The sequence below is a fragment of the Spinacia oleracea genome, chromosome 1, assembly GCF_020520425.1.
Source record: "Spinacia oleracea cultivar Varoflay chromosome 1, BTI_SOV_V1, whole genome shotgun sequence".
Classification (NCBI taxonomy): Eukaryota; Viridiplantae; Streptophyta; class Magnoliopsida; order Caryophyllales; family Amaranthaceae; genus Spinacia; species Spinacia oleracea.
The window spans coordinates 84,939,394-84,953,834 of record NC_079487.1 but is presented as its reverse complement, the minus strand read 5'-3'; positions in this window follow the sequence as shown (position 1 = coordinate 84,953,834).

The window sequence follows — 14,441 nt, the reverse complement described above, 5'->3', positions numbered from 1 at the left end:
TGCATGCAGCCCTAAGCTTTTGGGATTCCGATCATCATGTTTTTGTCTTTCGGGGCAACGAAATATGTCCTTTGCCAGATGACTTCGTTGCGATCCTTGGTTATCCTACTAATGCTACCCCTGCCACTCCTGGCACTATTGAAGAGGGTAAAACAACCATAGGGGCTTTCCTAGGACTAGATGCTAACATGCTTGCTGAAATTGTTGTAGGTGATGAGGTTAATTTGGCAAAACTTGTAAAACATCACTTTAGGCCTAGTAAGAATATGACCCAACAGAAATTGAATATTCGAGCCCTTGTATTTTGCTTGTTGAATCATTATTTGCTGTCGAATAACAATGGTGAGTTCGGTGACATAAGGTTGATCCCCTTGATTAGCCAGATGGAAAGTTGCTATTCTATTATGCCGTTGGTTGTTGCCGAGACTTTGCTGAGTGCGGATGAGCTGAAGAAGGGTGCCAAATATGAATATTTTAAGGGAAGCTTCCTATTACTGCAGGTAATCGATTTTTTTTCTTTGCGCACGTATACGTTTTTTTTGCATATATATTTTTTATTCGTCCTGCCTTGGGGCTGAGTTTCAGCGCCCAGGGCTGGGCGCTAGAATTTTCGGCGCCTGGTCCTGGGCGTTAAAACTGCGCCCCAGGAACCGTTTTCTTTTTATTATTTTTTTGATCGTACCCGTTTTTTGCAGATTTGGCTCGTGGAACGGCTTAGGCTCTTGGAAACTCCTGCCGATCCTAAACATTATCGCCCTATAGCCTTGGGTAACAGAAAATATTTGCACCGAGGCCAGGACGAGGCCGAATGGGCCTCCTTTTTTACTCATGGTATCTGTTCTATTAAGTGGGTGGTACCGTGGTGGGGTTTGACTACTATGACGGGGGGTTCTGATGTATCGGTTTATGTTTCCTTGTTGGGGCTATCTGGGCCCATTTATATTTTCCCTTACCGAGTCATGCGTCAATACGGTTTAAGGCAGACTATCCCCTTTTCTGATACAGTACCACCTAAAGTAGCGGCCTTTTCACAAGCACGGGTTCAAGCGTGGGCTAAGTATTATGATGGTCTCCCGCGTTGGGCCGTAGCTACAAATGGCTTTGTGGGTCTTTCTGAAAACTACAAGTTGTGGATGAGCTCCGATGATAAGGATGTGAGGACCGAGGCTCGAAATGGGGAGCCGGCTGAGCTTTTGATACCTCGCATTCGGGTCAGATATGAGGGCCGTGATTCTGCCAATCCTCGAACCCATGGTATTAAGACTGTGAAAGCTCGTCCTGATCGAAAGCGAAAGGAAGTTCCTCCCCGTTCCAGTTCTAGGCCTAAAAAACTGCCTAACATGAAGGGGCCTGCTGTTGTTAAAAGAAGTGCAGGCTCTCGCGGAGATCGTCGCCGGAACAATGTATGGGTTAGGAAGGCTCAGCCGCCTGTAGAAACAGTGGCTAGTCTAGTTGATGATAATAATTCTTCTCCCACCATTGTCTGTGCCCATGAGGCTGAGCGCGCTATAACCGAGAATGTTTCTGAAGCCTTGGCATCTTTGGAAGTTAGTGTCCAGGAGCCGGTTCTTATGGAGATTGATATAGGGGCAGCGCAGAAGACTGTGGGGGTGGATCCTGCGAATATTTCCCTCTACAAGACTTTATTTGATGATCCGGAAGAACTAGAGTAGTGTAGGTGCCCTTTATTTATTTCAGTTGTGTTTGTTTTTTCATTTCTTAGCACTTTGTTTTCCTTCTTATTATTTTTCAATAAAGGCGTATTTTATTTTTCATTTTCATTTTTTGTTTCTCCTCTTTTTTTATATTTTTACTAGTCTTATATGCACGCGATGCGTGCGAAGTATTAAAAAGCTTAACATATCTAAACTTGGTAATCAAATAAAACTAAAAAGTCAGACAGCTCCAATTTAATTCAAATCCATTTTTTAGAATACAATTTCCGAATTCGTGTATAAAAAGCAACAGCCTTGCAATCAATCTTCCCAGTATCAACAAATGCTCCATTGTTCACCTCAATTCCTTCCTCCTGGTCCAGAACAATCTAAAGAAACAGGAAAAAAAATCAGCATCTAACAACCTGAAAAGTTAACACCCGGGGGAAAAAATCAAAAATCTGAAATACCTTAAAACCCTTCTCGGGGGTGATAAAATGAATCAGCAAGAAAGACAGTACCTCGTTATATAATAATAAAATATTAAATAAATCAATTTATACAGTACCGTACAGTACCATACATACATAAAAGGAAATTAGTTTATAGAAAACACAAAAAGCCATCCACTGGCACTGTCTTTCTTAATATTTTTATACAGTACCATATTTTTATACAATATCCGAATAATATTTTTATACATTTCTTTTATATCCTACATGTATTTGCAATAACCTCTCGGTTATAGGCTTATAGCAAGGGTCAAGCTGCCTACACTTGACAACCCCTCACCAGCACCCACCCTCTAAGGCTGGGGCATCTTTATGCAATCCCCAAAACAGACTGTGAGGTCAAAGGAAAACTACAAAACCGGAGTATCAGTATGAGGATGGTCACATGAGATACTCTCTCGATTCATGCATCCGACACCATCTCTTTAAGAATAAGACTATGGCTTTGTAGTTTTATTATAATTAAGTAGTTAGAAGCTTGAAGAAGAAGAAAATATTTAGTTAGTCAGATTAGAAGAAGCTCTATAGACAGAGCAAATCAGTGAGAGAGAAAGCATGTTGAATATTGATGAGAGGTTTGTTTAGCTTTTAGATTGCCTCTCGAAAGCTTTATATCAAACAGCCGACCAGGTATGTGTTATAAAAGGTCAACATCAATTACTACACAACATGCACAACATAATTCTCTCAGGCAGGTGACAGGAGTTAAAAAATGAAAGTATCATAATTTGCAATAGAATAAAGAAATTACTCTAAACCCACAAAACAAATTAAACCAGTTATTTAATTATCCAAAATAAGACAGTTACCATGAAGACAACATTGGAAATTAACCCAACTTCTTTTGTGAACAATCGCCGAGCAAAAACGGCATGTTCTACAATCTCAGCAGCAGTTATGTGTCTTGTTAATCCCATCCTGCAAATATAGTTAGTAAAGAGTGATGAGAGAACAATAAATGACAAAATTCCTAAAGTTAGGAGGGAAGTCGTTCACCTTCTGCTGCTCCTCTATGTGTTTGGCATTGCGTAATGGCTTGATCCAGTTCTGTCCTTGAGTTACACCAAGGCCTCGGTAAGCATCTGTGAATTAAAATCCGGCAATTAGTTTCTGCAAACCTTCATTTGATTCAAGCATAATATGCATAAAAATCAACAGAACTTAAATACATATAATTGTTCAAAAGTTCATCAGTAATAACCATTAAGCTTCAAATGAGAGAAGAGGCCATAAATTCTAAGCTACGAATTACGCCATTTCAAATAATATTCACCAAAACTTCCGTAATTCTACGAATAATGGCAGAAACAAATCGGAATCGCAACAAATATTTTCAAATTTCAGCAAACATCATTGGAAAACCTAAAATTGCTTCATACAAAATCACCACAAAATTACCTAAATTTAAATGTAATATGATTTAAAAAAAATAAACAAATAAAATTGCAATTACATTCCAATTCCAATTCTTCCTTACGGAGTAATATGGAAACCGAAATCTTTCCAATTCTAAAGGTAGATATCTTAGGTTTTTACCTACCTAAGAGGGTACCAAAACCGATACCCATAATATTCAAATTCAATTCCAAACCTCGGCGTCTGACAAACCCAACAATCATCTATGTAATTCTCATTACCAATTTAAGAAACCTTTAAATCTACAACACCAAATTTAGATATAATCTTGAACAACCCAAGTTTTGTTCAATTATGGCAATCCAAAATCAATAATCCAACAACAGAACACAATAGATATATTTAAAATAAGCTCGAAATCAATTTTTATTTTTTTTGAAGAAATAACCTGTTTGAGCGGAAGAAAGAAGAAAATATAATGCTTTTGCCACCATCTCCTGATATATCTCAGAACCTGTATTATTAGCCATGAACTTTGGTAAAGAGCTTTCACATGAGATAAATAAACAAAATAGCTGAGAGCCAATAAACATTTCAAATTAAAATAATTTACAAACAAATTGATTAAAAAATGAAGGAAACTAAAACCAAAATTGTATCAAACAACTAACCTACCTCAGACAGAAAGCAATTCTTCTGAAGAAGTTTAGTAACTTCAGCTGGCAGAACTTGGCTCTGAGGGTTCTGTTGTATAGGACTGAATTTGCAGGACATGGAGCTCTGAAAGCTGACATCTCAAATCAAATCAACAAAAAAACAACCCAGAAAAAAAAAATTAGAATTTTGGTGAAAATTGGGAAATTGGGAATGGAAAAACAAAACAAAAATACTACCATTCTTGAGCGGGCATTCTTGAGCGGGATTTCATCGCCGGCTTAGAATGAAATTTTTCAGCCCATATAAAATATTCTAATTGACCAGCACTTTGCTTCATCAATAAATCAATAATTCTTACCTAAACCTAATATCATCAAGTCAGCGTTTTTTGAAAACTCCATTACAAATTTTTATCAAACTTAGAAGATATATCTTTGTTCTTTCAGTTCTACCAAGTCTCTTCGAAGGTACACAAATTGGTTAAAAAATGAAGGAAACTAAAACCAAAATTGGATCAAACAACTAACCTACCCCAGACATAAGGCAATTCTTCTGAATGTTGTATAGGACTGAATTTGCAGAACATGGAGCTCTGAAAGCTGACATCTCAAATCAAATCAACAAAAAATCAACCCAGAAAACAAACATTAGAATTTTGGTGAAAATTGGGAAATTGGGAATGGAGAAACAAAACAAAAATGGAAAAATTACTTCACCTCCGGAAATAATGGTGGCGACAGCGGTGATCGGCAGAGATCGGAAGCGCACGATGGAGCCCTTTCTCTGATAACGATAAAAGAGTAACCTGAGAACCGTCGATAAACCCTAGATTACGGAGCACCGATTCAGATTGAGAGGAGAACGAAACGTATTTGATTAAAAAAAAAAAATTTAAAAATTGATTGTATGAATCACCTGAGGTGAGATCAAGGATGAGATCGGTGAGTGAAGGGAGGAGAGAGAAAATAAGAGAGAGTGAAGGGAGGAGAAAGTAAGAGTGAAGCGGCGGATGGGAGAAAACGCGAAGGGTTGGGAGTAAAACGCTGGAGGGTGTTCCTGTAATTTTCATGAGGGACACGAAAAGTTAAGTTACTACAATACCCTCATGAGTTGGCTTATATAATAGAGATATGTCTAACACTTTTTGCACAATTTATATATGTTTTTTTTTATTGGACCGAATCCTTGGTAAGGATTGCCTACGTATCTTGTCAGAATCAGGTCGCGCGTAGTTCTAGCTAGAATAAATTCTAAGATGCCGGATTTTAATAGATATGCCCTGAGGTGGAAGCATATTACTTAACCGGTCAAATGAGTGAAGTATTATCATTATTTTCGTCTGCCGTTTTTTTTTTGCCGTAAGTCACGTAAAAAATGAAATTCGACTATTTTTTGTATGGCTATATTTTTTTGGTGAGCCTATTTGGATACGTGCTGTACCCCCCAAGTGTTCGTTATTTTTCCGTTATGTGCGGATAAAATGACGAGCACTTCTAAAAAAATTTAGGCAGGCAGAGAGTTTCAACGCCCAGGCTGGGGCGTCAAAGATTTCGGCGCCCAGCCCTAGTTGCTGAAAATGATTTCTGGCGGTCGTTTTTGACGCTTTGCTTCACGTGTTCTTGCATTTATTTATTTTTTCTTCGTTTTAGTGCTTTGCTTTTTACTTGTATAAAAATTGATTTTGAGGCTATTTCGGAGGCTTTTTTTTACTATTAGCGTGAGACGCATTTTTGTCCGGATTAATTTTTTCTATTCGTGACTCGAAACGGCTTTGAAAATGGAGTTAGGGTGCGGGAGTTATGAAGATCTTTGTGTAGGCTTTTGGGTGGGTTGAGGTGCGTGTCATTTTTGAAGGGTATGGTGGGGTTACATTTTATTAATTCCCTTTTTAAGCAACATTTGCATTTGTTTTGGATTTTGATTTCCTTCGATTTCTTCGGGTTGCATGGATTGACTTTTATGACCTTTATGTTTTGGGGATATGAAGGGGATGGTATGGTTTATTTTGTGGGTTTCGGGAATTGATTCCCTATGGCACGATTTCAAGACCGAGTGGGCCTCGTTTGTTGGGCCTAGAGTGGGCCGCCTCTTTATTTTTGTATTTTGCAAGTACATTTGGTGCTTACTTAGTGTTAGAATAAAAATTTTAGGAGAAATATTACGCCTTTATTAATTTGGAAAGTAAGGAAAACACACTGAAATAAAATTGACCTATATTCTAAGGGGTCTTAGGACTATCTAAAGTCTTTATTATTTTTTTCTACCAATCTAAAGAACTACTAGGCGCTTTTTACTAAGGTGCTCTATGTGGCTCAAGCCTTGGGTTTAGTCTCGTAAAACTTTGGTCCTTCACCGGTACTCATCTTGAATTCTATTCCTTTTGCATTGACCCACTGATATGTCTTCACCCATCCGTTCTCGATCTCTTCTAGTGTTGATGTAGGAGCGATTAACCGGGTTGGATCGAAACCTTCATCTTGTAAAGCTAGGGTAGTCATCACAGTCTCGTTCTCCATAGGCCTCGATTCGTTAAACAATGTCCATAGAGCCTGGTTGTCCAATATTTCAGCTGTTTTAGTCTTGGTGAGGTGAGGTGCCTCATCCAAGGTGTGGCAGTCATGGAAGATTTCAAATCCTGGTTTTAGCAAGCCATCCTGAACGAAGGGTTCAGGGAAATCACAGCATGGGTGTTCTTCTCCTTCCCGAATGAACATCCCGTTAAGGGTCCTTTGATATGGGGGAAGGAGGGTGGTTTGTTTGGCCTTGTTAAGGCGTAGCCCAGACAGGCGGTCAGCAATATCTTCCTCCGTTGGTTCATAGCCCAAGCCAAAGGGAGTAGATTTGTTGGGTAAAGGATGGAATGTGCATTCCTTCTTCCTTATGCCCAATGGGGTTCCAGGGAAATAACCTTGAGCTAACAGCATTCTGGGGTGACTCGGGATGCGTGCGGGTCTAGGAATGCTGGATCATAGTCTTCGATGAACTGGATTGCTTCTTCCATTTGAAACCCATAAAGGTCGTCTGCAGTTTCGACCGTTCCAACCATAGTACAACTGACGTCGAGAGGATGGGCGCGGATTTCTAGTTACCCCGTTATGGTTAAGTTTAACCATTTGGTGCAAGGTAGAAGCCACACCTCCTAAGTCATGGAGCCAAGGTTGCCCCAAGAGGAGGTTGAAAGTGGGCTTGATGTCGATTATTTGAAACTCCGTGGTGCGTGCCACAGGCCCGGTTTGTATGGTAAGGTTGATTTTTCCCAACACAGTCCTTCGGGAGTTATCATAATCTCGTACCCCTTGCGTGGAGGTTTGGAAGTCATCGTTTCCTAGCCCCAAGCAATGGGCGGTTCGCAATGGGCAAACATTAACCGCCGAACCGTTATCTACGAGCGCTAGGGGGATGTTTTGTCCTTTGCATCCAACTACCTGATAGAGGACTTTATTGTGAGCACCCCCCTCTTTGGGAAAGTCTTTGTCAGTGAAAACTATGGCCTTTTCTCCGGCATCTCTCGTGACGTGGTTAACCAATGAGTTAGGTGTGATATCTGTAAGTACTGAGATGAGGTCGAGTGAGCGAATAAGCTTTTCGCGATGTTCCTTTGAAGTACACATGAGATCCAGATGGTAATTTCGGCTTTGGTTCTTTTTAGTTGTTTCAAGAGAGGATTTTCAATGACTTCCGCGACGGTGGTGTGCCGTCCATTCTCAGGAGTTTGCCTAACTGGGATATCGTCCGTAAGAGGTGGGCGAATATCCGGTTGGTATATCCTTCCGGATTGGGTGAGGTTGTCGACCTCAGGCTCCTGAGGGGTGGTGTCAATGAGAGCATACCCGGGCCAAGTTTCAGTAAAGAGGTCCTGGCCCGACACTTGAGATAGGTAAATATCTTCAGCATCATCATCCCACACACCGCACACTTCTCTCTCGATTCTATCCATAGGGACCACAGCGAGTGGTGCACCTTGAGGTGTAATGTACGCCGTAGGGTCGAAGTTCTCATTTTTTGGTTGGTCGAGAGAGATGTGACAAGAGCCGAGTGGGCTCTTGTTGTTGTTGGGTTTGCCAACGTTAGGGAGAGGTATCACTTCATCCTCTATCATGTCCTGAATTGTATTTTTTAGGTTCCAGCAGTTTTCAGTGTCATGCCCATTTCCTTGATGGAATTTGCAATAAGTACCTTCGACCCAATATTTGCTCTTGACAGGAGGGTCACGGGTGGGGCCTATAGGCCTCAACTTTCCTTGATTTGTTAGTCTTTCAAAGGCTTGTACCAAATTCGACCCGAGTGGGGCACACTTTCGGTCTCGGACCCATCTTCCAAGCTTCTTCGGGCGGGAGTCTCCTCTACGGCATGGACTTCTTGGGCTTGGGATGTGTTGCCCCTGTTGTAGGTGTTGCTTTTGTATGCGGGTTTACTTTGCATTGTTTTTGCGAGATCATCCTCGATCTTTATTCCCACATCATAAACTCTTTTGAAAGTGTCAAGTCCCAGGTACCTAAGGTGTTGTCTGTAAGCTGGGTCCAGGTTGTCAATGAATTTTTGGACCAATTCTGTTTCGGGAGGCCTATTGATTAGTTGGGCCGCCTGGTCCCTCCATCTAGCAAAGTAGGTTGTGAAACCCTCATTTTTCTTTTGGAAGAGAACTTCCAGCTCGCGCATGGTGACTTGAAAATCCATGTTCGACGAGTATTGCTTGATGAAGACATTGACAAAGTCTTCCCAAGTGGGGAAGAGCTTAGGGTCCTGGTGATAGTACCATTTGAGCTTCACAGGTTCCAAGGACAAAGGAAAGGCAGGTAAATACATGGACTTGTCCACGCCTTTCAAGTTCATGGAATTCACAAAGCTCAATAGGTGATCACGGGGATTGTCCGTGGCTTTAAACTTTGGTAACTCAGATGAACTAAACTTTTCTGGTAGTTTGCCAGGAAAAGGTTCAGGATCGAGGGAGAAGTACTTGCTCCCCATGGTTTGGTGTAGGACCATTTTTTCAATCCTCTTCTCGTTATCGAGGTCATTTTTGGCTTGTGCAGCCGCTAAGGCTTCGTTTTCCATTTTCAGTTGGCCCATGAGTTGGGTCATTTGAGCCATCTGGTCTCGCAATTCTTCGATGGACATGTTTGAGGGTGCGAATCGAGGTTGGGAAAGCGGAGATCCTTGAAATGAGGGATGACGGACGGAGCTTGGAGTCACTAAACCTGGTGTTGGCGATGTATCTTCGAGACGTACTAACCTTTTATTTCCCGATCGGCACCAAGTGGCAGGACCAATCCTATGCATAAGATAAGCTAAAGTTTAGGCCCCAAAGTTTCAAGCATTACTTAGTCTAGACTTTTACTCTCTCTATTGGTTTTTCGCTCTTTCTTTTGTTGGTACACTTTTAGTTCTTTCTTTTGGTCATTCTTTGGATTTTCGAAACACTTGCCCATTTTGACATTCATAGTTATTGGCATGTTCGGTTTTGGTGCCGAGCATTGTCGTCGTAGGAGGCCTAACAACGAAACAAAGAGTTATTTATTTTTTATGAGTCGCTTTTAGAATCGAGTGCTTTTTCTTACGCCCTCGTAGCAATTTTTTTACGAACGGTTTTTTGTGCTACGTATTTTCCTTTTGCGCGGGCACCGAGGCTGCTGCGCCTGACCAGAAGGCCAAGCAGCAACTTCAGCGCCCAGCGTAGGGCGTGAGAAATTCTGCCGCCCAGCCAGGGGCGTTGAAAATGCGTCTACTTTTGTTTATGCGACTTCGATTTTGCGTGCTTGCCCAATAACGTCCTTTACGCGTTGTGCAGCGTTTGTGGGATTCGTTACAGGCCATCCCGAGCGTCGCTTATTTTTGTGGCGATCGTTCGGGTTTGCGGAACACGTATTTCGGCATAACTCTTTGGCCAATCGGTTTATGAATGTTTGGGCAATTTTTTGTTTAGGTCGTTGGTTTTCTAACATTGTTTGTCATACACAATCACATATTTCGCTACACATAACTAACATTACATCATGAGGCAATAATAATATGTCATGTAGTTTATGATAGGCTTCTATGGGTAGTTTTTGCGCCTGGCTTGGTACCGCTTCTATCGCTGATCCAACACATGCCCCGGTCGAGGTAGTGCCTTCAACAGACGAATTTCGCCCAGGAGGTCAATCACGATATAAGCCAAGGGGGCATGCACCAATGAGAGGGGCCTAATGGGCGAGCGATTGGGTTTGGGACGGGTGTACTACTAGCGAAAATGCCGAGTGGACAACATTCGAAGCGTATGCACCCCCCGGTTGACGATGGGTATCCTTAGTCCCAACTCCCGAGATGAAACATCAAGGGAGCCAAGATTCGTTATGCGGTTCTGTCCGTTCACATTAATATGCTGATTTTCAGGTCGTCCCAACTTGTTGGGGAAATAAACGCGGGGAAGGATCGTTTCACCCTTCGGCTATTTTGATTACCTACGAGCACGAGTATTTCCTTCACTATTACCCAGTGGAGTCGCCACTGTGAGGGGGTCGAAAAAGCACGAGGCTAATGCGTGACCTTGTCCCTCGTGGGTGTGACGTTTCTTTTTGTCAAATCAAGTGTAATTGGATTTCCTGTGAGTTTACACCCAATTGACTAGTAATATAGGAGTCGGCATTCAGTTTTTAACGACAATGAGAAAAACTGACAAAACCCGGTTATCGTGACATAAAGGGAGTGCAATTATGTTTGACCACGACGGCCGTAGGTTCCCTTGTGATCCCTGGTGTAGGGATCTCTCAACATACACCCGCAAGGTAGAGATTGAGGGTTCGGGGGACTGTAACTACCGAGAGGAGTACTCGCTCTTTGATAACTCCAGAGGCAGGATATCCTTACTAGCTCAGCATAAATAATTGAAGGGACATGTGTTAACTATTAAACTAATCTGAGTTGATTTTAACAATATGCAACATATAATACTAGATCGAGCGCGATTATCTGATTTAGATTGTATTAAGGGACCTAGCATGATAATCCAATTTCCCAAAAATATCATATTTATTAGCCGTGATAGAACAATCAGATTTAGTTAGTTTAACAGTTCATAAAAAGGGCGAGGAAAGCAATTAAATCATAGAAAAGGGACACATTACGACGCACCCTTGAGAGGTGCGTCACGGTTCTCAGAAAACTAACCACTTTGACTTTGCTATTTCTCCTTTTATTTAACGAATCTCAAGTGATGGGACAGGATACGTTCTGTTCGATTTATGGATCGATTGCGACAGAACGCGTGATCAGTTTTTGCAACGTGAGGCTTAGGCTTAGGGGTTTAGAGTCAATACTCATAATAATAATTGTGTGTTTCTTTTTTCACGTCGAACTTGGGCTATATGTATAGAAAAAAGTTCGTGGAAAGATAGAATTATAGAGCTCTAATCCATGAGGAATTAGGAAAGAATACGTCCCAGGTAATTTCAGCGCCCAGGCCTGGGCGCCGAAGATTTCGGCGCCCAGAGCCAGGCGTTGAAAATAGGATATGGGCTGTTTTCTTAGTCAGATTCAGATTCCTAGAATCCGGAGTGTTTAAGACTTAATCGAGTCTTTTAGTGCGCATTAACCTTGTGACGGAATGCGTCTGGGCCCGTTACGAACTCTAGGCTCGTTAGGATTTTAATTAATACGTGACTCCTATTTTCGAATCATATTAGGAATAGGATTCTCTCGTAATCTCTATCTCATTTAGGATTTATGTTGGAGTGCAACACCTAATTCTGACAGGTTTTTATTTTTTATGACTTGCCACTTTTAACAACTACCCATTACGGGAAGTTACTATTTTTTAGCAGGTTTCCATAAATAGCAGGTTTCTATAAATAGCAGGTTTTGGGTGAAATGAAAAGGGGTGATCGAGATTCGTTATTTTATAGGAGATGCGTTATCAAGTGGAGATTTATGCTTTCATCATTGAACCTCTCCTTTCGGGAATGGGGACAAAAGTAGGTGTCTACACCTGCCCAGTTGGGTTTGAATTTTCCCCTTGGGTCCATGGTGCTTTTGCGAAGGGCTTTCAGGACAAGCTCGCCTTCTTTGATGTTTCGGGTTCTGACCCTTTTGTTGAAATGTCTGGCCACTCGGTGCTGATAGACTTGTACATGGTGAGCGGCTTGAAGCCGGCGCTCATCGAGCATGAGTAGCTCATCATATTTTGCTTGTACCCATGCAGCTTCTGGGATTTTTCTTTAGAGGACTATCTTTAGGGAAGGTATCTCCAGCTCGATAGGTTGTACTGCTTCCATTCCATAGACCAATGAAAATGGAGTTGCACCAGTTGAAGTGCGAATTGAAGTTCGATATCCCCACAATGCGAAATGCAGCTTATGGGGCCAGTCTTTGTAATTGGTAGTCATTTTCATGATGATGGTCTTGACATTCTTGTTGGCTGCTTCGACTGCCCCATTGGTTTGTGGGCGATAAGGCGAAGAGCGATGATGTTGAATTTCCCGGAACATGGGTCCGTTGGGATTGTTGTATTGAAGAATGTACAGTATCCCCTTTTGAAGTTTGAACTATTGAAGCTTGTATATGTTTTTGGAACTTGACCCTTTGTAACTTGAATTTTGTACTTTAGAATTGTAGGTGCCTTGCTTGGCACAACCTTGCTCGGTTAGAGATCATAGAACTTGAATTTTGAATCTTGTACTTGTTGAATGGGTCTTCACATTCTCCTTGGAAATGGGATCCCTTGAAAGATCTGGATACTTGGACTTTTGAATAAACCCGGCCTCTAGCTGCTTAGTGACCTCTTCTTGAATTATGAGGGACACATCCGGTTTCATGCGACGGAGTTTCTGCTTGATGGGCTTTGAACCTGGAATGAAGGGAATTGAATGCTGACCGATGCTTGGATCAACCCCTGGCATATCATGATAGGACCATGCGAAGACGTCTATGTACTCTGAAAGTAGCTTGATAAGATCATCCCGCTCTGCTTGAGATATAGTTAGACCAATCTGAACTAGTTTTGAATCACTGCTGTTAGAAAGGTTAACTTTTTCTGTTTCATCAATTATGGACGTCCTGTTTTCATGATTTTCAATAGCTTTTAGTATTTCAAGGTCAGTTTCTTGTGAAGCAAAGTTGTTTGGATTAGAAGTGTGTTTAAATTTTGACTCGAAGAGTAAGAGGAAATTGAAGTGTTATTGAAATTGGCAATCATTACATCGACAGTTTTGACTTGAAGCTCGGCCTTTAGATGCTCTTGATTGATGCAAGACTCTAGCCCTAGACTCTTGGACTCATTACTAGACTCAGATCCAGACTCATCCTCTGACTCGGACTCGCTCATCATAGATCCTTCGCCCACAGTAATCTTGAACATTTTGCCATTTAGAGCAGATATCTTGAGGGACTTTCTCCAGGTTAGTATTGAGATTGGCTACGGCGGCCATGAGCTGAGTGATTTGAACGACAGTGGCCATTTGAACTGTTTCTTGAAAGGGAATTGAAGCTTGATTTGTAGGAGATGAACTGGCTGCTCGTTCGATTCCCGTTATGAGGGAGGCTAGGGCTGATGGAGTTCTTTTCAACCTCTCTCCTCTTCGGCGAACCCACAGCATCCTTGGACTCCTATTTAGAACACACCAGACGACTTTAGAACTTGGACTTCCCGACACATGATATGATATGCATGCAATGAATGAGACCTAGACTTGACTCTAAGTGCCACTCCGAAGATTCGGGATTTTGGATTTTGTATTTGTATTCGGGATTTGCAACCCGTTGGAAATGTTTGAGAGGAGCCTTCACTCTTTTGTGGAAGTTGACTCTTTGTACTAGAACTTGAATATCGAAAGAATATTTCGACCTATTGGACCTTGGACTATTTTAGGGGGATTTCAACGCATTGAAACTTTCGAAATTGGTCTTGTACTAGGAGATTGAATTTTGTATTATTTCAAGGGAATTTTAACCCGTCAATATTTTAGGGGGATTTCAACCCGTTGGACTTGGAGTATTTGAAGGGAATTTCAACCCGATTGAAAGGGAATTGATTTTGTATTTTTCAAGGGAATTTCAACCCGTCAATATTTTAGGGGGATTTCAACCCGTTGGATCTTGGAATATTTGAGGGGAATTTCAACCCGATTGAATGGAATTTTGAACTTGTATTATTTCTTGGGAGTTTCAACCCGTTGTAAAATTGGACTTGTATTATTTCAGGGGATTTTCAACCCGTTGGAAGTATTTGGAATGGGGTTTGTATTATTTCAGGGGATTTTCAACCCGGAGATAGAATATGGAATTGGAA